The sequence below is a fragment of the Bacillus rossius genome, assembly GCF_032445375.1.
Source record: "Bacillus rossius redtenbacheri isolate Brsri chromosome 4 unlocalized genomic scaffold, Brsri_v3 Brsri_v3_scf4_1, whole genome shotgun sequence".
Lineage (NCBI taxonomy): Eukaryota > Metazoa > Arthropoda > Insecta > Phasmatodea > Bacillidae > Bacillus > Bacillus rossius.
Genome location: NW_026962010.1, coordinates 29285267 through 29313168, shown reverse-complemented (window position 1 = coordinate 29313168; position 27902 = coordinate 29285267).

Sequence of the window (27902 nt, the reverse complement as noted above, 5' to 3'; positions counted from 1 at the left end):
CAATACGACACCATTATGTATAAATGACATTACAGAGATTGCGAGGGAAAGGCACAAAAATATATAGGTTATTGGAGAGCTAGGTATAATTTTTGTGTTCGTTATTTACTTTAATAAGCAGTAAATTTTTTAAGTTTGATATGTTTGATATTGTACAAGGATACTAATGTTTTCTGACACATTTTTTTATTTGTCTTTTGTGTGTAATGCACCTAGTTAAGTAAAATATAGTGTTAGTTTTTGGGTGTTCACTATACTCTGCACTTGTATGCTCTTTCTAAACATTCTGGTTTGTTTGCATAGTGGTCATATTTGTTTCAGAGTAGTAAAAATAATTTAACTCTCCAAATACTTGAAATTATTTGTAATTCGCGGGTGCGCGGGAAAAAGGGGATAAGTCAAAATTACTTAAATTAAGATATTAAACATTTAAAGTTCTTCCAAGTATGCAAGATCATTAAATAATCATTTGGGGTTTTTGATTGAATTTACTATTTGATTAGAATTGTAAGGAAACGTACAACATACATGAACTGTACAATATTAATTCTAACATTTCTAATGTATCATTAATGTAGCTAATGTGTGAACACACTCGACATATCCCTTTTGGGGCAGTTGATAATTTGACTTACCCCTTTTTGAGTTAAAGTACATTGAGTATTCACTGTATAATAATAATTATTTATCTAAGAAATTTAACCATATAATCATTATTTAGAATACCACATATAATATTCTATCATCGCATGACAGTTTCCACATCTACCTGTTGTATAAAAAAAAGCACACAATAAAAATTGATAATGAATGGACATTAACTGTCAAAATGTTAATACAAGTGTCAGTGAGGTAATTCTCTCCTTCATATTTGCACAATCTCACACATCATGATCCTCCTCAATTGAATCCGGAAAGATATCGGGGTTGTTGTTCGTTTTTAACGATTGATAGAAATGATGAAAAGCTAGATTGATAAAGGGAAACAGGTCAAGAAGGTCTTTCTTCTTTGCAGCTGAAATACTCTGTGGCCCATCATATCGCTTGTGTGGTGTCAGGTTAGGTCTTGCTTTCCCTCTTCGTACTAAAGAAACTTCTCGAAATGTGGCATCCTCATCCAAAGTAGTCTTGAAAAAAAGTCTTGTTATGTTCTTCTCATAATGAAGCCACTTAACTTGACGCCAATTCATTTTATTTCCTTCGGTATCTTCTTTTCGCAGCTGGAGTGTAGTTTTCAACAGTCCAGCATAGTCGAGAAACTCTTCCGAAGTGAGCTCTGAAACAATCATTGGCTTTTTATTTCCACACTGACGAATGAGTTGAGCCCAATCATGTGGATGCTGAATGGGAATGGCAAATTTGGCCCTTTTTTTCTCGATGATACTGTGGTCAGTGTCACTTTCCATGTGGGTATGTCCTGGAGTGAGAAATTTGTGGTCAATGGTCTTTAATGTTGTGGAGTTCTGCAAGGCCACCAAACACATTGCAGACATATGACTGTTCTTGTTCTGACCCCCACATGTATCAGAGTACATGGTTATGTGAGTGATGCATGGATCCAAACTGAGAAGATATTTGTAGAGACAAGAACTTACTTCATTGGCACCTCTTCCCGCAATCGATTCATCCCATACAAAACAGTGAGCTTGGTGTTCATCGCAATCATGGACAGTGAAATTAAAGGTCCACAACTGACGCTTATAGAATGCAATGGAAGTGCTCACTAAGGGCGTCGGAAGACATTGCTGCATATCAAACGTTATTGTTTTCAGTGTAGGATTACCTTTTGATATTTGCTTATCTCTGTCTTTGGCATTGTAAGCTACATTAGCTTCAATGTGATGTTCTTCAAGTTCTTGCTTGAGGATAGTTTTGTCTTCTGAACATTGTATTAATGTGTTCAGTCGATCACACTTCTGACAAGTATCTTTATTTGGCCTCTTTATCGACAGATTTAAATTGTGAAACTGTGATTCGTAGTACTTTCTGTTGACTTGTTTGTCTGGATTTTTTTTCTTGTAGTCTTCATAAAGTGCAGCCAAGGTCCAGTGTTGCGGCAGATATTTTTTCCTAGAATCCCGTCGTGTGTAATGGCTCTCATAACTTGGTATGGATAGCAGATGATTGGTAACCACTTGTTTCACTTCTTCAGTTATTTTATTTTTGGGACTTTGCTTTCCACGACAATCCTCTGCAGGTAATCCGGGTTGGTCCGCACCTTTCTTATTTACCACAATTTCCACAAACTTGTTTGTTTCTCCCAATGTTTTAAGGAAACATCCTTTGCACACTGTAACATTAGTGCCATCCACTATTAAATGGTACTGAATTGTAATTTGTCGATAATGAGATTTGTCTGCATCTTTAGATCTTGGTCTTGATGTCTTCTTTGGACATATTTGTAGTAAACTTGCAACATAGGTAACTCTTTTTTCATAATTACCTAAGCCCCAGTAACATCCAAAAATTGACTTTCGCTGATCTTCCGTCATACGTTCATTGCATTTCATTCTGCACTGGTTTAGTGGCATCATTCTTCTTGGATGTATTATTTTTCCTTTAGCGGTTACATATTCTTCTCCCTTATTTCTTTTCGTTTTCCGTTCTTCCTTTTCTTGTCTAGTAGATTTAAATTTACGTTTTTTCCCTCTATGTTGGCGTAAACGTTTATTTGAACAACTTGGCGATTCTTCTGTTGTACTGTCTAATGTGTCAGCACAGTCTTCCCATTGTTCAGAAATTAAGGTTAGGTTTCCTTTCTCTTGTGGCAGTTCAGTCATATGCTGATACACTTTTGTACATCCCGTTGGCTTTATAGAGTTTGGTTTGTTTTTTTTCACTGCTGTCAGTCCTATGCTCACTGTTACATCTCTTTTTATATTGATCTTTATGCTTTGAACATAGAGTATAAACCTTGGATGAACACTCGATTGAGGAATCTGAAGATGACCCAGGCTGAAAATCTGGGTCGTGATCACTGTCATCAGAATCATTAACATATGATTCAATAAGTTCACGACATGCTGGAGGGACAGTAGATTCATTTGGCTTAGAAGACAGAGCAACATCTTTGCAGGGTCCTGTAAATATGAATGTAATACACTCATTACATTCTGTATTTGCATAGGCAATACACATGTTTACATTATAAGAATCACATACATTATTATTGAAAAATAAGTACAAATTAGATATGTTCAAATGCTCCATAAACTTATATTTATATAGAATGGCATGTTCTATTATATAGAACGACTTTGTTACTACCATTATCAAATTGTTTATTTTTTAACATTATTCCCTGCATTTTAATTTTAAAAGTAAGGTTAAAATTTTAGCTTTGATGTACAAACATTATTGTATCTCCAGCAGAACGAACTATACAGTACCGATTGTTTGTATATATATTTATACATAACCTAAAAACGTGTTTGTGTCTGTAGATAATAAACTATACAGCACATATTGTCATTAAAACAGCAAAATTATTGCATTGATATGTATCCATTGATCACTTTATTCATAAATGTACTTCTGTGACATTTGTGTCAGGTTTAAATCAAATACAACATGCACAAGACTACAGATTAAAATTAAGGGCTGATATTACGCATGATTCTTACCTTTATTTACACTTTCTAATACTAACGACACGAGCTTCTTCCCTCTGGAGTTCATTTTGCCACGCCTTCAAGAATATTAATACTTTACTCTCATTTTATTACATGTTTCACTGTCTCAATATCGTGGTGTTGAATCTAAATAACCTAACAACAATAGCAGCCTGTTTAAGATGTGCCAACATGTCACCGAACTATAAGATGTCCCTGTCTAGAACTGAAAAACCCATTAATATTATTCTTGCTAAATTCCCAGAATTTCCAACAATAAAAACAGAGCAAAGTGAGAAAAATTTTATTGGTGAAAACTACCTGACAAAAAGGAAGCATGAAACAGTCAGAATAATAAGCACCTAATAGTGGTCATGTGCTGTATCAGATTTTTGTGATATATCATTTTATTCACCAAAAATATTTTGCGATAAAATAAGGACTTATTAAGGTTAATGACATATCCCCTTTTTCACACACTTTACATATCACCGATGATCTGGTGTTTAAAAGGGTTTAAGTCATTGTGAATGACTTATCCCCTTTTTCACGCACGAAAACTGTCAGTTTGTGATGTAACTCCAAAAGTTCAGTGCCATAAAATAGTACCCAAGGGTGCTATACTTAACCCATTTGGACCATTTTGTAGAGTTTTTTCTTCTTTATTTCATGCCGTAAAAAACCCATTTTTGCCAATATTTGACTTATCCCCTTATTCCCGCGCACCCGCGAATTGTTAAATGTGTGGTTTTTCAGAGATTTAAGAACATAGCCATGAAAAACATTTAGTATAAAGTGAAATGAGTTATTTATTCAACAGATTAAAAAATTGAGATAGTATATAATAACTTCATTGTAGCAGGAGGTGCAAGATAAGCAGTGGTCACAAGCACAGCAGGAGGTGCAAACCTTGCGGTGCCCACCTGGGCAGCTGGAGGTGCAAGCTAGGCGAAGCCTAACTGGGCAGCAGAAGGTGAAGCCCAACTGAGCATTAGAAAGTGCAGGCCAGGAGGTGCTATCCTGGGCAAGTATTAGCAAGCCAGGCAGTGCTCGCCTGGGCAGCAGGAGTTGCAGTCCAGTTAGCGCTCACCTGGACAGTTCCCTAGTTTTTCTTTGCTAACCCGGCTTACTTAGCTTTCGCCCTGTCCATCCCGTGGCCCCCACGGGCGTGGATACGGATACGCTGTATACGCGAAACAGGAGAGGTGTTAGAGATTTAGCTATGATCAGAGACTGAAGCTACCCATCTCAGCTTAAGGCTGTTGGATGGTCGGGCGCTGGCATCTTGCCAGTATAGGAAAATCAATGTTAACTTAAATTTGTTTTATGTAGGCACTAAATAAGATGAATAAAGGTGAAATAGAAACCAAAATGCAGATAATGCAGATAAACACTTGCGTCAATATCCACTTTTTTAATAACATTTTCACATAGTTTTTTATTAACTTGTTCTTTTTTCAATACTCTATTGTAAACAGGCTACCCATTTCATATAGAAAATGAATATTAAGGCATATTCTGCAAATTATTTAGATGAAAAAAGTTTCAGACCGCATGTCTCTATCTGTAATAGGAAAGCTATAATGTTATATTTGTTGTATTGAAATAATTTGTGCAGGGGCAAATATCTCAGATGAGCGATGGCTAGCTGGGTGAGGGGGGCAGGAAGGGAGGCAAGCTGTCAGGTAGCTGCCTTGGTGCCGAGGGGGGGGGCGGGCTATCAGGCGGCGGTACTAATGCCTTCCTGGAGCTTTTTACAGTTTGTAGGTCGTGACTCACCACAGCATCGAAACTCTGGTATATTTTCCCCCCTTCGTTCTTGACAAATACTCAGTTTGAATCCTAGACCCTAAAACAGATTTTGCGAACTGGTATACCATATCACATTAGCGTGGGCCACCAAATTATAAGTGTATATTACCATGTTACTGACGATGCAAATAAAATTATGTAATTTACTATAGACTGTGTGCAATTTGTGTGCCACTGATTATAAACCAGTTATAATGTCTATCATAACATTCGTTAACTGCTTTATAAACATGTCGCGGACTTAAATATGATTGAAAACATGTATCATTAATATTATATGGTAAACAAAATGTTAAATATCTGAAAACCAATTATATAGTCATAGCTTTTAACTAGGGACCGGTAAATCAGGATTTTTTTTCCAAACTTAAACATAGTAAATAGTACTCATTAAAATACCTCTATCAAATTCGTACACTTATTAGAAATGAAATATTTATTATATTTAGCAGATTAAGTGTGATTACGCACGCAATCTCGGCGAGTAAGCGTACGGACAAATAAAAAAATTGCTTACAAACAGTTAATACATCGGGCCTGCCTGTTATCTGACAACATAATACATAACTGTTATTGTAGGGTTAGTGAGAAAACTATTTTGCAATGTTTGAATGATTTCACCTTAATTGCGCAAAGCAATGGTTGTTGGTAAATCAGCCAGAAAACTACGTAATTATTTATTACGCTCAGTTGCGTTCATATTTTAAAAAAAGGAGGAAAAAAGTATACCCATACGGTATTAAACGTTAAACGTATATGTTTCATTGCTCCAGTTGTCTGTATATTATATATATATTAATATACGATAACTTATATTGCTGTAAATATTTTGCAGCATTGCGAAGAGTGTAGAATTATAGTGTACTGTAAAGTGTAGGGCCAGGACCATATGAGCGTCGCATCGCTCGGCAATATAAGTTTACGCTACTGAATACACATATGCCTACATTATATACATACATTGGCATAATATGATATCTGAGGACGTAAAACAAGTTATAGTTGTATAATTTATATGGGAGTTGTTATATTTGAATTAATGTTGCATTTACTTAACGAAACTAACCACAAACATTATTACTTACGACTATTGTATTACATCGGCGTGTATTCCACGGATATAAACACAATGCTTGAGTTGACTTGTCTGATCAGGAGTATCAGTGCTGCAAGGAAAAAAAAGTAAAAAACTAAGGACAGATAGAATTTTTACAATGTTTATTATTATTGCATTTTTCTAGCTGTTTACTACACGTGAACGGTTTATTTTTCTGTAACGGGAGTCTGCAAAAACACAAAAAAAAAGTGACATGGTATACAGAATTGTTTGCTTGAAGTTGTAGCTTACTGCCAGTCCTCAAGTATTGATGGTTGAGTAACGGTGTGCGTTCAGTTCCTGAAACCATGGCGACAATGCCATGCCACGAGAAACCTAGTAGAAGAAGATTAACTTTATCTGCTCCACACAAGTCGAAAAAGAAGAAAGTCAAAGCCGTTTGGAGAGCGAGGATGTTAAAAAAAAAAAAAAAAAAAAAAAAAAGTAAGTACGAGCACTCGTTTGCGACTTGATTTTAAGTTATATTAAACATGCTTTATTTTAATCGATTAATTTTTGATAATTACAGTGGATGTAATGTAATGTCGTTTGAAATATAACGTTTCGATAAAACTGGTGTCCGTTAATATTTATATAATTACTAGATAATGCCCGGCATGCGTTGCAATGCCTCAATCAATTTTTTTTTGTAATTATTTAAACGTATACTAAGCATCTCTCTTTATCTCTCTAATTCTCTATCTCTCTATGTATATCTCTATAACTCTCTCTATCTTTCTATTTATATCACTATCTCTCTATATATATTTCTAGCGGACCCGACAGACATTGTCCTGCCAAAATGTACTTTTTGTGAGATATGGATATGGCGGTAAGTATTTCTACGCTGGACATTTTGTGTCTTCTCATTATACATACCCCTTCTCTTGGGAACGCCACTGCCGTTACCAAAAACCTTTTCCATGGTTACGCAGAAGGCAACAACAATGCAAAAGCCCGTTGCCATGGAGGCTAATTATCAACAATGCTTAGTTTTTTTTTGCTTTTAAAGCGTGTATTTTTAGTTTTTCTTAACTCAGAATCGAGATAAAATATCCAATTGTTAATCTAAACCATCCTCGAATCCCCGTGAACTCACACACAAAATTTCATCAAAATCGCGTACAAACAGACAGACAGAAAAAGTACTGTTTTATTATAGTAAGATAGATAGCTTATTCTTACATGTTCGCATCCATGCAGTATATGAAAAATCAGCATGCATAGCCCCACACCTATAACTATACGTATCTGCTGCCCACGACTTTTTCCGCATGGAATTTTGTATTATCTTGCACCATTTAGAAATTTAAACATTATAACATAACAGTTGATACAGTTGTAGTAGTTTTCTTATGTTCACAAATGATAATGTTTCTCACCTATATTTCAGTCTTTGCAATAAAAATATGTTACTACCTAAATTTTGAGTAAATATGTTTCTACTTTCAAATGTAATGACGGGAAGACACTTCATAAAATGTCTTTGTAAACCACATTTACTGTTTTTTCCGTCTCGAGCTAGAATGTAAAGATTGTCTGCATTACTGACCCGCGAGCAAGCTACATACATTTCAGAGAGAGAGAGAGAGAGAGAAAGACACCTATTGAATGTCTATCTAACTAATTTTTTATGAGAGCATATTTTCATTAAATAAATCATGTAATCATTCAACGATAAAAGCTGTTTATTTAATTAAGCGGACGGGTTCGCTCCAAGGAGAAAATTGACGCGGCGAGACCTCGTGGACATAGAGAAATGACACACACTCACTATTTATGTGGCTATGAAACATGATTTTTTTCTGCAATTTAAATTGAAATATACAAAAAGGGTATTGAAAATTGAAACAAATATGGCGACACTTTAAACTGTCAGGATCTTTATTTTTTTCTTACTGTCTACTTAGTTCCTTACAATAGCAAAACTTAATGGCTTCTAATAATGCGTTGCAATTTTTGCTTTTAAAGCGTGTTTTTTTAGTTTTTATTAACTCAGAATCAGAAAAAAAAATCCAATTGTGAATCTAAACCATCCTCACTATTTGTGTGGCTATGAAACATAATTTGTTTTCTGCAATTTAAATTGTAATATACAAAAAGGGTATTGAAAATTGAAACAAATATGGCGACGCTATAAACTGTCAGAATCTATATTTTTTTCTTACTCTCTACTTAGTTCCTTACAATAGCAATGCGTTGCAATTTTTGCTTTTAAAGCGTGTTTTTTTTTAGTTTTTCTTAACTCAGAATCGAGATAAAATATCCAATTGTGAATCTAAACCATCCTCGAATCCCCGTGAACTCACACACAAAATTTCATCAAAATCGGTCCAGCCGTCTAGGAGGAGTTCAGTGACATACACACGCACACAAGAAATATATATATATATAAAGATTAAATGCATACATCTATATTATTTAAGCTGAGTTGCAGTGAAATATTTCTCTAGGCAGTTTCAGCTGTAGCGCTAACACAGACCACGGTCACAGAATAAATAAAATAAAAAAAAATAAAAACAGAAGCGACGTTGCACGATTATCCGTAAACTCCGTTGCATTTATTTGTGATAATTGTGGTTTTTCATGTAATTTATTTAATGTACATATAGGATGAAACAATTATCTTAGTATAACTGGCTTTATAAATAAAATTTAAACTTTTTAATGCCACTTATTATTTAATTTTATTTAAAATAAAAGCCGCATGCAGGGGTGCGTTAATGTATTTATTCTCAGCTTCTTTTGTATTATTTACTGTATTTTACAAGCAAGTTATCTTAAAATTACGTTTCAATCATTATGTCTCAACAATTTTGCATGTATAAAATACCACATGAGAAACAAGGTTATTCAGATATACGTATGTGTGCGTTTTTGACGGTTTCTTTCAGACAAGCTGTGTACCGAAACAGTATAAAACCTTGATTAATTTTTATTCAGAGGGGAAAAAACATGAAAAATAAAAAATGTAAATTTCTTGCACATAAAATAGATTATAAAACACCACCTACCTTTTACGAGTATATGCTGGATGGCTATGCAGAAATGCACAAATACTGCAGTGATTGTAACGCTAAAAAATGTTGCAATAAGTAAGCTTTTGCACTTTAGTGTAAATTTAAAAAATAACTCTTGAAGCATCGAAAACGATGAGGCCTTTGTTGTTGCAATAAATGTTAAGCCATAAAGTAGCCATTATCTTATGAAGTTTTAAGTGTACAGTTTCAGTAATAACTAGAGAACCAGAAATATGCCAATTAAATTTGACAACTAAGCTAAATTATACCCATTCATACACACGCACAGATTCTTTATTTAGATTATTGTCTTGTGCCTTCAGAATACTCACTTTGTTCTGCATAGTAAGCTTAGCTACACAGTGAGTCATTCGCTCGGTATATTTACATGTGTATTACCGTTTCAATTTGCGAAACTATCGGATTTATCAGGGAAGATGTTTTTTTTTTTAAAACACTTTTATTAGCTAATTATGTAATCAAATATTGTAATTCGATTTTAACATACTTCCAATTGTCGCATTGATTTGAAACTTTGCAAGTATATGTACCCCCGATGACAATACAATAATTTTATGACTATGACCCTAAAAGTGAAAATGGGGGTAGAGGGGCATAGGAGCCAAAAACACTTTTTCTTCTTTGGACTATAACCATGCTTTTTGTACATCCATGAGTCCGGGGCATGGTGGGAAATTCGCCCGAAGTTGACTGCCTCCCTGAATTGGGGGAGGGGGGTTCAAAATGCCAAAATTTTGAAGAAAAAATTGATTATAACCTACTTCTAATTTCCGTATTGATTTGAAACTTAGTAAGTATATTTATGTAACCCCAATGACAATACAATGATTTTATGGCTATGATCCAAAAATTGAAAAAGGAGGGTGGAGGTAAAAAAAAACCCTACTTTTTTCTATGGGCAATAGCCATGCTTTTTGTACATCAATGAGTCCGGGGCAAGATGGTAAATTTGCCCTAAGTCGACTGGCCCTTCAATTGTGTGGGGGGAGGGGGTGTTGGAAATCCTAAATTTTGAAAATTTCAAAAATTGATTCTATTTCGATTCGCAGTGTTTCCGAGCAATTCAGGATACTCAACCTCAAATCCCCCCCCCCCCCCCCAGCTAGGGGCTGGTCATTTCCTCCAGATTTTTTTTTTTAATTCGGGAAAATCAAAGTACGTTAATTTTGACTTGCATCCAAGGCCATAGGGCATGATTAAATCTGATTTTTGGGGGGGGGGGGGCGCAATTGCCCCTGAATATTTATAATTTTGAAAATTTATTTTTAGGTGCATTTAGATGAATTCATAAAAAATCTAATTTAATGTAAACTAAAAATAATTTTTTTAGGAATTTATAAATAAAAAAACAGTTTAAAATATTTAAAAAATGTAATATATTTTCGATTTTGAGTTTTACCGAGGTGAAGAAATGGTGGAAAATGTGCCATGTGTTCAATTTTCTACCCCTGAGATGGGAAAGGATTTAATGACCCTAAATTTTGATAATTTTAAAACTGTACTTATTATTTTCGATTTATAGTGTTTCCGGGATGTATCATGAGTTTGGGGCATTATGTGAGTTATGGGAGTTTGCGTGGCATAAAAACCGATAATGTCGATATCACACATCATATCAAGACATACAAAATTAATTATGCCATAAAGCAAAAAAGTATATCTTACTCAAGGCAACTACATTATGCATATAAATCGAATGGCGACCGAAAGAGAAACCCCACTAATTGAATAAACTTGTCCTGTTGGCAATTTTCTTGAGGTTTTGCATAAACGAAAAAACTGCTAATTAAAAAGTTCAATTATCATGCCTTTAAAAACGACGCTTTTATTATAAGCAACTGTGATGCATTTATAAATAAGAAATCCCAAACCCATTAATTAATTTTTTTTGTGGTACAAATGTGTACTCCACGTGACTGAAAGCTTCCTGACTACGCACAGGGATCAAGCCTTGATTCTGTGTTCAAACAATAACTTGTTTTTGTCGGAGATATACACGGAGACATACTCAGTAATGCTATAAATACCGAAGGTGAACTGTAGATACGCGTAGATATAGGCCCTACATAAATAAATACACGTATGCGTTGCCTTCCATTACTATTAATGATTTGTTTTACTGCAACATCGGCAGGCAGACTATGTAGGGCCTAAATGTCACTGCGCGAACTTTCGGTGTTATTTTTAAAAGACCTTCTAGTTTCAAATTATGTCGCACATAGAATGTGTACGACGCCTTTTGCAGGCATGTTCAACGGAGAAGTTTATCAAACAAGCAAGAAAAAATAAACACATATGACACAGTGAAAACCTTATTATATGGACCACTTTGCAGAGTTCGCAATATCAAATTATTTATTTTTATATTCTGTGTAGCATTTTGATATATATAACTTATTGAGTTAAATTATTTAATTCACAAATTCCACCATTTGTTTTTCCTGAGCTCCCCATAACACATTGACTCGCTCCAGGACAAGCAGCATGAGATGCTTCCTTTTCTCTTTTCAAACAGGGATTACGATAATCCCCATTAGTGAAGCACCCTGCTGTGTTGACGAGGGTTGGCAAGGTGTGTCATTAGCCTGGAGGGACAAAGGTGGATTGTACGGCCCAATTCGCCTGAAAATTCAGAAGATGCTACTTGTCCTACATCTGTGCATTTAGATAGGCAATTTTTCATATTTTACTGGATTTCTTGGCAACCAGTCAGCGCCCTTACCACCACCTTCAACCCCCACCCCAATCAGCTAACCAGACAATTCCCACATAGCACGAAAGCTTGCGGCAAGCTTGTCATATAGCTTTAATTTGGCTTGCTGTGTAAGCTTGATAAATAAAGCTTGATTTGAGCTTAATTCAAGTGTTCTGTAATCCTTTGCGATCCATGCTTGTTTTCGGCAAGCTAGCCAAAGGCATGACTTTAACTTGTCATGCATGCTTGACACATCAAGCTTGGTTCAAGCTTGATTCAAGCTGACACACTTGTCATGACAAGCTTGATTCAAGCTTGCAGGCTTGTCTTGGCAAGCTTGATTCAAGCTTGTCATGTGTAAACTAGTTAGCTTGAATCAATCTTGATTTAAGCTGACATGCTGGTCATGGCAAGCTTGATTCAAGCTTGCAGGCTTGTCATGGCAAATTTGATTCAAGCTTAAGTCAAGCTTATTTTGCTATCTGGGTTGGCTGCGTCCTAAGCTCTTAGACATTATCAGCATTAATGGTGCCTATCCCTTTCTGCCACATCACACTGGGACCCCTCAATCACACAGTGATCCCATGGTCTGGTGGAGGACTATCCAACGTCTCTCAGCTGTCCAGGCTACTAACTGGAGCTGTACCATCACTCACCACGGTGACTCCGCACAGGGCTAGAGAACGCTTGGGGTCTGCTCCAAGCGATCGGATCCCCACCACCAAGTATGAGTCATACCCAATCACAATCCGGGGCTTAGAGGAGAATCACAACAGGGAACCTTTCAAACTTCCATGGATTCCTCCCGTACTACTACCAACTTGGTTTCTATACTGCATAAGACTATTCGCCAACAAGCTAGCCGACCGCCACTCTTTAGAGTCACTTCACACGATGTCCTCGTCTCCTCGGACTACCCTCCGACCTGCCGTACCTCGGCCCGACAGGTTTACAGCCGGTTAAGGCCTGGACGTGCCGGGACTCATCCGGCGGCGACCGCAGAAAGACCTGGCTAGACATAACACTCCGGTCGTGCGTGGGCTGGACGGCCTCGGGGTTGCTTCAGTACCACCCCCGACTACTGGACTAGGGGAACGTATCGCACCTAGTCGATCATTTTACAGCTCTTTGTTAAGCCTGTGTGCCCCCGAACACGCTAGCGCCATTCATGCTCCTTACCATTAACATAGACCTGAATCCCATTCTCTATGAGGGCCCTTGGGACCAAGATTACAAGACACAGCAGTCGAACCCCCAGAAAGGATAAAATCGCATCTGCATTCAGTCCATACACCATTTAAAGTCTCAAACATGCGATTGAGGATACACTGCAGTAGGGTTACGCCCGGCTTGGTCCTCTATAGTTAAGGCGAAGCTATGACCAGAGACTGGTGTTACCCATCCCAGCATAGTCAACACCATTCGCCCCCAGCAGCGGTGCCCACATAGAGGCAGAGAATTGCCACTTGGTGCGAAGAGGCTATGTATTCACATCCATGTACCCATTCCATGAACCTGTTGGATCATGTCTCGGATAACAACACCTCCGACACCTCAAGCGACAATCCCCTTCCCTGCAGGGTCAGGCCCACTCCCGCCGTTCACCTGGAGAGCAGAAGTTGTAGTCCATGCGATGCTGAACTTGGTAGCAGGAGATTCAGGCCTGGCTGCGCACAATTCGGCAGCAAGGAGTGCGGGTCAGGCGAAGCTCACCTAGGCAGCAGGAGGTGCAGGCCAGGTGGTCCTTACCTAGGCAGCAGAAGTTAAAGGCCAGGCGGCACTCAACTGAGCAACAGGAGGTGTAGGGATGACAAGTGCTTAATTGGCAGCAATATTTTCAGGCCAGGTAGCGCTCAACTGGGTAGCAGGAGCATCTAGGCAGGTGTCGCTCTCTTGTGCAGCAGGTTGTGCAGGCTATGCAACGCTCACCTGAGCAGTATTATTTGCAGGCCAGGTGACGCTCACATGGGTAGCAGGAATTTCAGGCCAGGTGTCGCCTACCTAGGCAGCAGGAGGTGCAGGCCATGTGGTGCTCACCTGGGCAGTAGGAGTTTCAGGCCAGGATGTGCATACCTGGGCAACAGGAGGTGGAGGCAAGGAGGCGCTCACCTGGGCAGCGGAAGTTTCAAGCCAGTAGGTGCTTACCTGGGCAGCATTAAGTGCATGCCGGGAGGCACTTATCTGGGCAGCAAGAGTTTCAGGCCAGGTGGTGCTCTCATGGGAAGCAGGATGTGCAGGCCAGGCATCGCTCACTTATGTTGCAGGAGTTGCAGGCCAAGCGTCACTTACCTGGGTATGAAAGAAAAAAAGAAAGAAAACTTGGACTCCTCATAGCATTAACCGATGTGGTGTTGCTATTCCTTTAATTACCGGTACTTTAAAATATCCCACAATGAGCTAAACCAGCAGTCCCAATCACTATAGTTTGGCTCGGTTGGCGTGCAAGGGCGGCCCCCCTAAGTGCTCTCCTCTTCGGAGACCGCCTGCACCCTTTCCCCAGTTTTCCCACCCAAGGCTCCAGGCCCCACCCTCCACCGAAACTTTCGGTTGGTAGAGTAAATTAATTTTTTTTATCTTTAATTTATTTGATTTAATGGTGAAACACTGTCGAAAAGAGATTAATGTTATTAAATGAAATAGAAATTTTGAAGTGGAGCTGGCCTATGGAAATCACGTTCGGAGGTCCATCCCATATGGGTCCCAAAGTGGCTTCATTGCAGATGGAAGACGGCCGTTATCCCAGGCGTCTGTAGTCTAGGGTATATTTTACTGTATACCCTCTCCCTGAGGAGAGGGAACAGCACAGAAGTAACTATTTTGTCTCGCCCTATTCCACGACACCATGCCGGCCGGTAGGGAAGCGCATGTCCAGAATGGCGTATGGCTGCCGTAGGACTTGTTGCTCCATACCGTCGGGATGCCAAACTTCTGCTCGTGGCAGTGTTGGCAGGCTCTTACATAGTGCCGTACTTCTGCCGCGTCGCCAGGCTAGTGTAATGTCCGCCAGACCTCTTGTAGCATCTGCTCTGCACCTCCTCCCAGCCCTGATTATCGAGGAACTCACTCATAGGGTCCGGATTCCGGGACAGCTCGTCGGCCAGCTGATTTTCCCATCCTGGGATGTGTTCGACTGTGAACCATAATTTATTCCTGAATCAGCATGGCCCAGCGAGTGAACTTGGACTTCCAGCCCTGAGCGGAGTCCAGCCAGCGGAGGCACTAGCTGTCAGTTCTCAGCGTGAATAAGCGTCCCTCAATGTGGTGCCGGTAGCACTACAGGGCCCAGACCACCACAAGGCACTCCTGCTCATTTACATGATACCTCCACTCAGCCTGGCCAAACTTTGCGCTGGCGTACACGATCACGTGTCTTACTCCATCATCGTCCACCTGGTACAAAACCGCACCCATCCCCTCCTGTCTGGCATCTGTCTGGACGAATATAGGACAGTCGGGGGCCAGACGCGACAGCGTGTGACAGTTCTTGAACCGGTCCTTAACCTGGCGCAGAGCCTAATCCGCAGCGGGTGTCCATCAGAACTTGGTCTTCGGCGACAGCAGGTTTGTCATTGGGGCCGTGACCATGGCGAAGTCAGAGATGAAGGACTGCAGCCAGTTAAGCAGGCCCAGAAGCTTCTAGAGCTGCTTCCTGGTCATCAGCACCCCCTTACCCTCAATAAGCTCCAGCTGCTCGGGGCGGGGATGGCACCCTTCCGCCATCACTATGTGCCCCAGGAACTCAATCTATGTGGCCCCAATAATTCATTTTATGGGAGCGCAAGTCAGTCCATGTCCGGCCATTCTCTCCAGAACCAATGCCAGGTGGTGCGCGTTGTCCTCCTAAGTCTTGGACCAGATGATGACATCGTCCAAATAAACACTGGCGAATAAGCCATTGTACCCATCCAGCACACTCACCATCAGGGCCTGGAACATGACAGGAGCATCCATAAGTCCAAAAAGCATGGCACAGAACTGGTATCGCCGACCATACGGCACCGTGAACGCCGTTTTCGGACAGTCAGCGGGGGATACCGGCACCTGCCAGTAACTCAACTTCAGGTCAAGAGTCATGGTCGTGTCCCCCAGCCCGGCCAAAGCGTCCGTAATGTTGATTTGCAGGGGCAGGGCGGGAATAGTCAGTCTGTATATCGCTTTGAAGTTTACTAAAAAGCATAAACTCCCATCCCTTTTGGTGGCCAACACCACCTTCGAGTTGTAGGGAGAGGTACAGGGTTCTATCACCCTGTCGCGCAAACATTTCGTCTACCTGGGTCTGAATGGCCTCGTGCTCTCGGGGCCCGAACCCGTGCAAATTCTCAAAAGGCGGGTGGTGCAGTACCATGGGTATCCAGTGTTCCGCCATAGTTGTGCGTCTTAACCAGTCCGCAACCGCGAATACCTGAGGTTGGGAAGCGAGGACAATGTTGATGGCGTCGACATGCTCTGCTGGGACATTGTACCTGAGGTCCTCCAGGTGGATGATAGACTGAGGAGGACTAGGAGGAGTCTGGTGTACGCCGTACATGGTCCAATGACCACGCATGCCGACGCGCATCCGCCCAGCTCGTACCTCCACGGCTGTGTCGACCTCGTAGTCACGGTGCTCCCAGGATCATTCCCTCGCGCAAGTCGGGGACAAATCAGGCCTCGACGTGACTAACATGACCAACAATGTTCAGTGTCATCTGGATGGTGCCCCTTGCTGTCGCACTGGCATCCTTGGTGGCCAGCTGCACCAGCTCCGGACACAGGGTCACCACCTCCTCTGCCACCAGATGTGTTGCGATGTATGATCGGCTGGCAGCGGTGTCCACCAAGCCTGTCTGCAGCAGCTCCAGCTCCTCGGGTCCGACTCGTCCTAGATGGGCAGCTGCCTGGTCCCCCTCGTCCCCTGCCTCCGGGCCATCCAGCATGGGGGACCCGAGGAGAACTCGCCTGACCGCCCTGGAGTCGGCGCACCATCATTCTGGTAGCCCACCCCGCTGGTAACAGGCCGACGGAGTGGCAAGTTCGGTTCCGGGATGACTGCAGTCGAGGTCACCGGAGTCGTGCTGGCACCCCGCTGTCCCAATGGCGACCCGGGCATGGGAACATCTGACTTGCAGTGTGCCCGACTCTCGCCGCCACCCGATGGCAAACGTGATGTTGGGGGTCTCGGCACGGGTCGTTGTAGAAGAGTCCTCTTGGTTACTGATTCGGCTGGTAGTTTATGGATTGGGAGGTGGTACCCAGCTGTCCGTCTGCCCCCATCTCCGCTTTTCCTGCCGGCGCTGCGCTGCCCTCGTGCACCCCTTCCCACGCGGCCTTGTTGGGGCAAAGGCGACGCTAGTGGTACGCCTCTAGGTAAAAACGGCATCGCGGTGGGCGCTCGTCCTTGCCTCCCCGTTCCTGTGTTTCCATCGGCCTGGCTTCCACCATTCCACGTCAGCCCTCTTCTGCTGGGTTCTGCCCAGGACATCCTCCGGCATCGTCCAGGTCAAGCAACTTCCTGTGACACACACAGGCGGTGAAATTCACCATGGCCGAACCTGCTTCCTGTCCGCGCCCAAGCGTGAGGGACCCGACCCGGCCATCGCATCGCCGTTCACACGCGGCCCACACTCTATGTATTCTGGCCACACTAGTTGGGCGCCTTATGTTGTCCATCTGGCCCTAAGTCTCCCGGTCCCCGACGAAGCTCGCCCTGTGAAAGTTGTTTTTCCCAAGTAGCTCCAGCCGGAGAGTGGCGAGTTCAGGCCTAATGTGGCCGGGACTGGAATATGTGGGTCAGGGGGAGGAATTAAGGAGAGGTTGGGGACATTGAGGAAGGTGGTGGAAAAGACGTCTCGCTCAGATCTGAAGACAAGATTTATTATTAGCAAGCTTTCCTATTCGCAGCCTGGCCTACCACGTCAAGAGATGGATGTTTCTTCCACGCCGCGACCCGGACTCCCTGATTATAAACAGAAAACAATCGCAGTGCAGTAGAGTAGCCGATGACTACCCCGTGGGCCACGAAGCTAATCGCGATAGCTCGACCATGCGTAAACGTGCTCGAGAGGTGTGTTTGCTCGCGGAGCGGAGCAGAGCAGGTCTGCTCCAGGCGGCAGCTAGATAGCGTCTGAGCGGTGGGTCTACAAACTAATTACACAAGCGCTGAATAACAATATAAGATTAATTACAAAATATAAATACAATGTTAATTACGAAATAAGCATACATGAATTAATCAGAGAATCGTGGCCGTCCATGAGCGGTCCTTATAACATAACGTAGGGTGCACGTGGGTGCGTCCCTGACCATTTCACTGCACTGCACCAATGGGTAAGGTGTCTCCCTTAGGCACACGGCTGTGGGCAGGTACGGCCTCTACGTCTAGGAGGGCACGACGACTGTCGTAAGTGTCTTAGAAAATAAATGACTGTAAGCTGGTGCCGAGTAATGAAACATTATTTCAACTCAAAAAAATTCTCACAGCGAAATAATTACACTTTCAATAGGCACATAGTTTCATAAATAAATGAATGAATGGATTCGTTGGAACATTGGATCTTTTACTCCTATCTAGGATCTGTATTCTAATTTTCTGAATCGAAATGCTGTAGCACACATTCCTTAACACTTCTCTATTTAATTCGGTAAATTCAAAATTTTTGTGGATTGCTTCACAAAAAATAGGCTGAAGTACTAACTCGGAAACTTTCAACAATGCTGCAGCAAAAACTACTTTCTCAATATAAAACATAGTTTACTAACTTCCAAAATTTATACCAAAATTGACACTACCAAAGACAGCCTAAGACTTTTTAGCAGAAAAACTCTATCTACCACACTCCTTGGAAGGGAAATCAAATTCTTTAGAATCCACTCTAACGATTCACTAACTGTCTCATCGTCCTTGCTTATTAACGAACGGGCTACACTCAGCATCTGGTCCACCGAATCTGTCTTCTTGCATTCTATTCTAGCATCGGTAAGTAATGCTATAAGAGAAGACTTGCTTAGGGACTGGATCCATGCAGTGCATGGTCCTGAAGACTTGATTTCAAACACCCAACAACTTTTTTAAACGAAAATTATGCACAGTCACCACTTGTTACAGTATTCTCTTACACTTACAAAAGGAAAACAACAAATAATCTGACGTCCCTCAGCCTATGGTCCCTAATTCACTGTGGTGAATTGTCCTGATTTGCCTGTATAGCTCTCGTCGGTGAGGGATAGTGAGTTCAGGCCAACGTGGCCGGGACCGGAAAATACGCAACCTGGAGGGAACGTTACGTAGGTAGGAGAAACGGTAGATGGTAACAAGGATAATGCGATGATGTCCGTTTTCACGAGCTCCTTTTATTCCGTGAAGAATCCTGCCGCAGCCTGGCCGGCACGTCACAGAACGAGCGTCCTCCCCGCCGCTACCCATACTCCCGGAAATAAGTCTTGGCCACAAGATGCGACCCGAAATGACCGAGAAGGTAACTCCATAGCGAATCGTACCGGTTACGAAAGTTCAGCAGTGCTACGCAGCACATACGCGACCCGTCACGTAAGCGGAAAAGTTCCAGTAAATACACATGCTGACCGAGAGAATTCGGCGGTTCGAAGAGGCACATACACAGCCTATAACATATGCAACTAAAGTCCCAAAACGATACGTAATGACTGAGAAAAGTCCAGCGGTACAACGAATACTGATATAGAGCAGCTCGGCTGCAGAGGCAGTCCCGTGACGTTTTCACTGACTGCGAACTCGGAACTAAGAAACGCGTCTCCCGAGAGGAGCGGAGCGGGCGCACGTCTGCTCGTCCCCGCGTCTGGTTCGCCACTGTCCTCCGCGCGCCAGCGAGCCGAGGCCCGCGGCCGCGGAGGAGGGGACGGGAAATCGGCCGGCGTGAGAGAGGCCCGCCTCGCGGTGCGCCAGGCTGCGATTACATGACTAACATAGCACTTGAATGAGTTAAAGAATTATTACAACGACATAAAAAGCAATTAATTAATGAAACGCAAACACAAATGAATTAAGTAATAAGTTACAGATTAAAGACAAACGAAGTATTTACACAACATTTACATACACTATTCCAGATGTGAGAGTTCTGTTACGTCACACGTATATATAATTGTGGAGGCTCGTGGTTATTTAAAAATGTGCATACAAAACATAACTATATACAACACCCTGACGTCCGCTGACGTACCAGGGCGCACGCGGGTGCGTCCCTGCTCGTAGCACTACACAGCCGGTGCACTAGGGGAAACATACCTCCCTTAGGCCCACGTCGGCGGACAGGGCCGGCCTCTGCATCTAGGAGGGCACGACGACTGTCATCAAATCTTAAGCAGAGTTGCGGAGGAAATGAGGCCGGTCCCTCCAAATACTCACTGCAACAAACATCTATTTGATTAAATCACAAGGTAAACACTTGCTTGCCCAGATGGGGCCTAACCTGCATATTAAATGAAAATCAGAGGAAATAACCTAAATGCTGAAACTTTAGAAGATGGCAGACAATTAATTAGACAAAACATGTAAATTTAATTAAATTTTTGAAATGTAAATATAACAAATATATAGGAAAAAATAATTTCCATAAACACTACAAAAATAATCAATCCGATCTCATTTCTTTTTTTCATGTAGGTACAATGAAGTATTATATAATTGGTTTTTAATAACACGAAATGATCTCAAATATATTCTCAAGTTTTAAAATTTATACAAGTTTTATATAAGAAATGTTTTTCAGCGTAATGTTTTTAAATATCCAAAAATAACACAATATATGATTACAAAATAATGTCAAGGGTTTGGCGAGTTAAGTTTATTTTACTACTCTGAAACAAATATGGCCACCAAATAAACCGCACAGAAGGTGTAGAAATTGCCCACAATTGCAGAATATTATGGACACCCAAAAAATGAACATTTACTTTAATTTACCAGGTGCAGCAAACAAAAATGACTAGCTCGAACCTACGCATAAATGAAGCTTACGACCTATTATTATTCTCCGAGAGCAACTATAACACTGTCAACGACAATATCACTGATACCATCCAATTCCCACATTCTTTCATCTTCTTTCATTACGCGCCGAATATAGTCGTACAGTAATTATAACTACCATTATTTTGCCAATTCTTTGGGCAGAAAAATTGAATTTTATGACATGTGCATCTGCTTCACGTTGGTGAATGGACTACATTTATCTTGATACGTGTTTGAAGACCTTGAGCCGGTTGTAATTAAGGAGAACAAATGGCACCTAATTATGTGAAACCCGCCAAAGGATTTCACCTCATTATCTTGTGTCAGGAAACATAATAAAATTTACAAGAAACATTTTCAAACATCCAACATTACAAAACTGGCCATTAAAGAAAATAACGAAAACAAAAATTATACTTAGCTCTCTAATAACCTCCATATTCTCGTTACCCTCTCTCTTTCTATTCATGGTGGCATCGTCTTGATATACCTTGCTGCTACATCCTGAATTGCTCCCTCTCACCCACCGATAGCCTGTAAAAATCTCTAGGATAAAATTCTGGGATGGTTACAGAAAGTTCAAGAAGGTTATTCACTGTAGTCCAAACAATCGTCATACAGGCGAGTCTTCTTGTGGTATTCTTCTTGTTGCTAAGATATCGTTTGGTACCCCTGAGTTTGAAGGTGTTTTGGAAGGAAACCTCTTTTTTTTTTTTTGCTTGAAGGGTACTGTATTAAACAGCACACATCAGAAGCCTATCTATAAATGTGATCTCACATGGTGATGATTCTACATGGTAAATTGGTAAAGTTATGTAAAATATGTTTTTAATTTAGAAAAATATCAAAAAACAAGGTCATATCTTGCTACACAAAGAGCAGTGCCTGGCTTGCACTTCCTGCTGCCCAAGTGAGCACCACCTTTCCCGTACTTTTTGCTGCCTAGGTGAGCGAAGCCTGGCCTGCACCTCCTGCTGCCTAGGTGAGTGCCACCGGGTTTGCTCATTATCAGAAAATATGCTTAAGTGTTTGGTGGAATTATTTTGCTCGTTGATACTTTGATTCTATAGTCGATGATTTTTTTAATTGAATTGATCATACTGTTTGGAAAAATCAAACACCATTACATGAGCCTTGTTTTCGACTGTCCGCGGCCATAGTATGCTTGCCTGAACTTGACGTATATTTTATTCTTGTCGACAAAGTGGTAGCTTTCACTGTAGCTTCCTCATTATGTACTTGATTGTTATTAAAATAGAGTTCTTAATTCCTGCATAGAACTGTCTTCCAATGTTAAGTACATATGTAATGTGCTCGATTTTGTGAATGCACCAATGTCTATTAGAGAACTGATATTTTGCCTGCCAATATTATTTCTCTTATAATTTCTTGGTCTCACAAACTTAATTCCCATCGCTTCAATTGAAGACGAAGTATTAATTCTTCATTTCGAAAATCTACCAAGCATCTTCGCTGGTAATCGATTCTGATGACGACATCGTGTGTGCACTTCGGGTCAACTTGGACATAAATGATACTTTGTGGTACTTCAACAATTTTATATCCTTTTGTAATCTTTGGCTAAAACTCGTGTAGCATGTTGTTTAGTCTTCCGTTGAGATTATTTACCCTTGCCAAATTACAGATATATTAAATGACATTACCGGGCAATATGTTTACTGCTCATGTAGATTGGTAGGCCTACATTTATTCTGCAGTGTAAATATTTGGTTCGAACCCGAACATCGTACCTGTGGTGCCAGGTTTTGTAAAGTGAACATTTTCATTGCATGATAGAATTGTTTTTGTTTGTTTGGATATCCCTGAAGTTGAAATTCTAAATCTGGTGGTAACTTTTCTTTGATGTAATTCGTAATGTCATCAATTTTGTAACAACAAACAGGTAACTGTAATTCTTGAGAGGTCCCAACACTATTCAAGAAGCATATCTTGAATTAAGCTTCGTCAATATAAAGTAAGGTTCCTTTAAAATCTACGTGACCAATACATTATTATCCTTCCAATTTTTAGAGGCGAGAATTGGACTGTCCGCAGCTCCGATGTGTGGCCTGTCAACGTCATTGTTATTGACATGTCTAATTTTTTTCATAACTGTACAGTCTTTAAAAACCAATAATATATATATTTTTTAAGAATAAACCGAAAACCAAGTGACCACAGTTTATTTAATTAGGTGACTGTTCGGTTTCGTGATTGCAGCACAGGGGTGTCCCATGCTGGTACTGTCTTAGTTCTGGTGGAGGTCTGAAATCACTGAAACTGTCGTATTACTTAGCCTTTATTTAGGCTTAAAATATGCTACCCAGTGCATGCCTTGACCTGTTGATGTGTTTAAAATAATAATTTCACACTCAGATTTTTTGCTTGCTAGATAAATTGTGTCACAGAACACTCCCCGGAAATGTGATATTTTCAATCGGCGAGCATGCCTAAATAAATCTATATTGTTTAACTGATTTTATAGCAAAGATCTTAGGATTTGTTCCATTTTTATCTTTCTCATGTCTCGACTACCTTTGTGAAGTAGTAAGGAGAGTCCTGCACCTTATTTTTTACCCATGGCAGTGGCTTCCGGGCTGCTATTGTGGTTTCATGCTCTCTCCATCTGCTTGTGCTCCCTCTTGGAGATGTTGATTGCCCGCACTATACAGCTCGTAGCACCGGTGAGATCGCCGGGGATGCCCAATGCAGGCAAAAGCAAAGGTAGAAATCCGCCAGTAATCTTTTTTTCGAGAGTCTGTCTTTTTTCCTTGGTTTTTGCACATCTGCACTAGTCGCGTGAACTGTCCTTGGTCTTGCGTGACCTGGCTTGACCTTCATCACCTTGGATACGCGATTTATCCACCTGGTCCTGGGTCTGTTTATATTTACTTATATTGTCAGCTTCAGGAGCAAATGTCTTGTCAGCTCGGTGCCTTGATTCCAAGTACTTGCTGAGGTAATAAGCAATAAAATGCTTCTTGCACTTCATGTTAAGAGAATTAACGCTCTCTCTTACTCTTGAGCTAGTCTTTTGGTTAGTCTAGTTCCTTTGTGACAGAATCTGTAGCCTGAACTGTATAGCTCGAAAGGTTAATTTTTTTTTATCAGCGAATTCGTGAGTTCTGCACCGATGTATTTTTAGTTTTTACCTCTTCGAGGCATTCGCACAACTGAGCCAAAAATATAAATGTAATGCAGGGACCTGCCTCTGAGTGCTCGAAGCACTAGGATCAGAAAACATACTCACTCTGTGTTTACCCAACTCGTGTGTACGTGGCCCTGAGCCTGTCCTTGCTGTGAAAGGAAATTCTGATTCATATTTACTGATAGCCATGAGACGCGCCTCGACCTCGCTGCCCCAAGCACGCAGAGACTTGAAAGTAGTAGGTGGGGAAAGCATAATACACGAACTGAAAACATGAGGACCGAAATTTCCTAAAATAAGCTGCACGAGCTCAGCTTCAGGAGTGTCAATCTCTAACACAGTAGCAAAGGCCAAAACGATATCAATAAATTGAGACACAGGCTCGTCAGGTTGCTGAAAGCGAAACACTAGATCGCGCTTACAAGCGTTCAGGACGCGAGGAGGGCACACATCATGAAGAACAGCTAGTTTGAAGGCTCGCAAGTCCCCCTTTTGAACGATAATATTTGTAAGTTTTGTCACATAAACACCACAACACTTCGTCAGCAAGGCCTTTAAAAGGGCATCAGGGGGTACCAGGGCTAACTTGGCGACACGATAGGCCTCACAGAAAAATTCTAAGATGTGTTTGGGATCGGTACCATCAAGGGTGGGTAAGGACTTCAGGATAGAAAAGAACAATTTTTGAGCGAAGGGGTCTGACGAACTTTCACTCATGTCCAGTGTTGAGCGCGCCGCGCCGTCGCCAGCTGGGAGCTCACCCGAACTGCGCATGAATTTAACGAGCCTGGTACGCATAGCTGCCACGGTGTCCCCGTCTTTCACCTGGAGCTGGTTCTCCTCCAGATATCGGATCAGTTTATCCCGGTGGAGGCGGTAGATCCAGGAAGCAGTTGAGCCACTCATGATGTTCAGATGTTCATGAAACACAAGTACAAAGTGATTAGCTGCCTTAGCAGAGTAGCGCAGAGTTGAACCAGGTGGCACACGAGTAACCCACCTGACTGCCTCAAACATCAAAATACACAATAATATACAAAAATTTAGAACCAGTAAATAAATAAATTAGTGCAGAAATACATTTGTATAATGTGAACAACATTAATTAAGTCATTTGTTAACTTGTTACATTTGTTAATACTGAAATGGCACATTCATCATACATAAGGTTACCCTATAAGATAATATTGATATACATAACATTAATACAAGCAGGTATAACAGGTCATTAACTCAATAACAATTAAACATTAAAAAAATATAAGACGAAATCATAATTATGAGTCGCCCCTGTGGACCTGGCAAGGCGTGGTAACAATCCAGAAAACGAGATGGCAAATCAAAAAGGGCAGAAGGCCTGAATCATGCAGCCAACGAGTGGCATAGCATCAAAAATTAATTAAGGCAGGCTCGACCGCAGGGCGAACAGCACAAAACAAGTGGGCATGACGAGCAAAAGCGAACATTAAACTCAAAGGCAATAACAAGGCCTGACAAATGGCGCCAGCGCCTGGAATGAAAGATACATAAGTAAGTCTGAAATGGGCATGGCCGAGCACGCCTGTAAATACGCCTTACCAGACACACAGGCGTCACGACGGGAACCAGGACCACTGCCAGTCGACAGGCGAGCGAAGTGGCCCGCTCACATCGGTAAACAAGTGGGCTGAACGAGGGGAAGAGTGAAGAGGGGGGAAGGGGTGGCAAGGAAGGTTTAGAAGTTTTTTTTTTTCCTAACCTAAGTTAAAACTATGTGTGTAAGGGAGGGGTCTAGGTAGGGAAGACTCTAAGTGCGTCTCAGGGCAAGCCCTATACGCTCTAAACATGCGGGTTTTTAACCATGCAGAGAAGGTCACGTGCATCATGTGCTAGGAGGGGATTGGCCAGCCATGGCAGACGTTTTCGCCATGACTAACTCCCCTCACTCTTAATTCTAGACTAAAACTAGATAAGTTGGGCCCAGGTAAAACCTCCATAGACAGAGGGAAAACCCTGGGCACATACATGCGGGATGCAAAGGTCATGCATTATTACAAGCAGGTGGATTACAGGAATAGAAGGATGGTCCTGGAAGAAGAGTGGCGCGTGGTAGAAGTTATACTATGCAAGGGGTGGGGCACTTGGACTTTTAGTCCGCATTGGTTTGGTCAGGTCTGGTCTTTTTGGGGGCGGCTTATGCCGTTTCCCGTCGTGCTGCCAGTTAGCACTCATTGTGGCTGTGTAATATGATCGTGTAAGTGAGGCGGTCGCGAACTGTGGCGTCGGACTAGACTCCAGAGTGGTAACATAGCTTCAGTTCGACCTGTCGCCAGTAAAAGGCTGTCGGTCAGTTAGAGAAATTGCCACCATCTGTCATTGATAAGTCCTAGCTGCAGTACTACGCTGTGTGAGCTGCGGTCGCGAGCAGGGCATCGAGCCAGACTCCAGAATGGTGACATAGCTTCAGGTCGACCTGTTGCCAGCAAAAGGCAGTCGGTCAGTTAGAGAAATTGCCACCTTCTGTCATTGAAAGACTCTAGCCTAGCATCTACGCTGTTAATCTTCGAAGGATAATTTATTTATTCCATTAGGGCCCCGCTGGGCCAAAGCACAACTATTTGATTCGCCTGATAGTTTGTGTTGTGCAGTGTGTAGTGGGATGATGTGTGCTTATATATAATTGGGGCCTAATATTAACTTAACTTAATATTAACTTAAGAGTGCGCGATACATGTGGTTCCGAGCAGCAAAATCGACGTTTGCGGTGGAGCAAATTCTGTAAATACCATGACATAAATTGGATTTTAGTAAAATATTATTTACAGAGTAAGGATGTATCTTAAAATATTATTACTCGAAATTTCGGTATGCGTCTTATTTTATTAACTAATTATTTCTAAAAACGGCGAAGTTTAGTAGACGAATGCTAGTATAATTTGATTGGAAATGGGAAAAAAATAATAATATTATACAACACATATGTGTGCATGAGTTAGAAACAGCAGGATGCATTTAGAAGCAATACCAGTTGAAAAATCTGTTCCGCCGTAACCTTTGTAATCGGTAGACGAAGAACGAATTTTACACATCGTAGTTCACGCGTCAACACACAGATGTCGGGCACTCCGCACGCAGAGGTTCATTGCAGTAACACATAACAGATGTCGCACATGTCGGAGATCGTCACTACTTGTTTTGTTGTATCGCGCTACCACGAAGCCAAATTTTTAAATTGAAATAGGTGGGGAAACGCTGCAATTGGTGGCAATAAGACGCGTTTTAAAAAGAATAGTGACAAAGGAAACCTGCTTCTTTCTGCAAGACGGAAAAATAAAAGTTAGGTAACTTATTTTTAAATTGATGATATTAGTTTGTTTTTGATTCCAAAATCTGTAAAACGAGTGTATAAAACTTTCCATGTATCTGAATATTTCAAATAACAACAGCGCAGAGACTGTGGCATCCGAGACCGGCCGCAGCGTGGGAAGATAGCGTGTGAAAGGGCGGGCGGCGCCGGGCTGGCGAAGCCAGTGCGCATTCCACGTTCACACG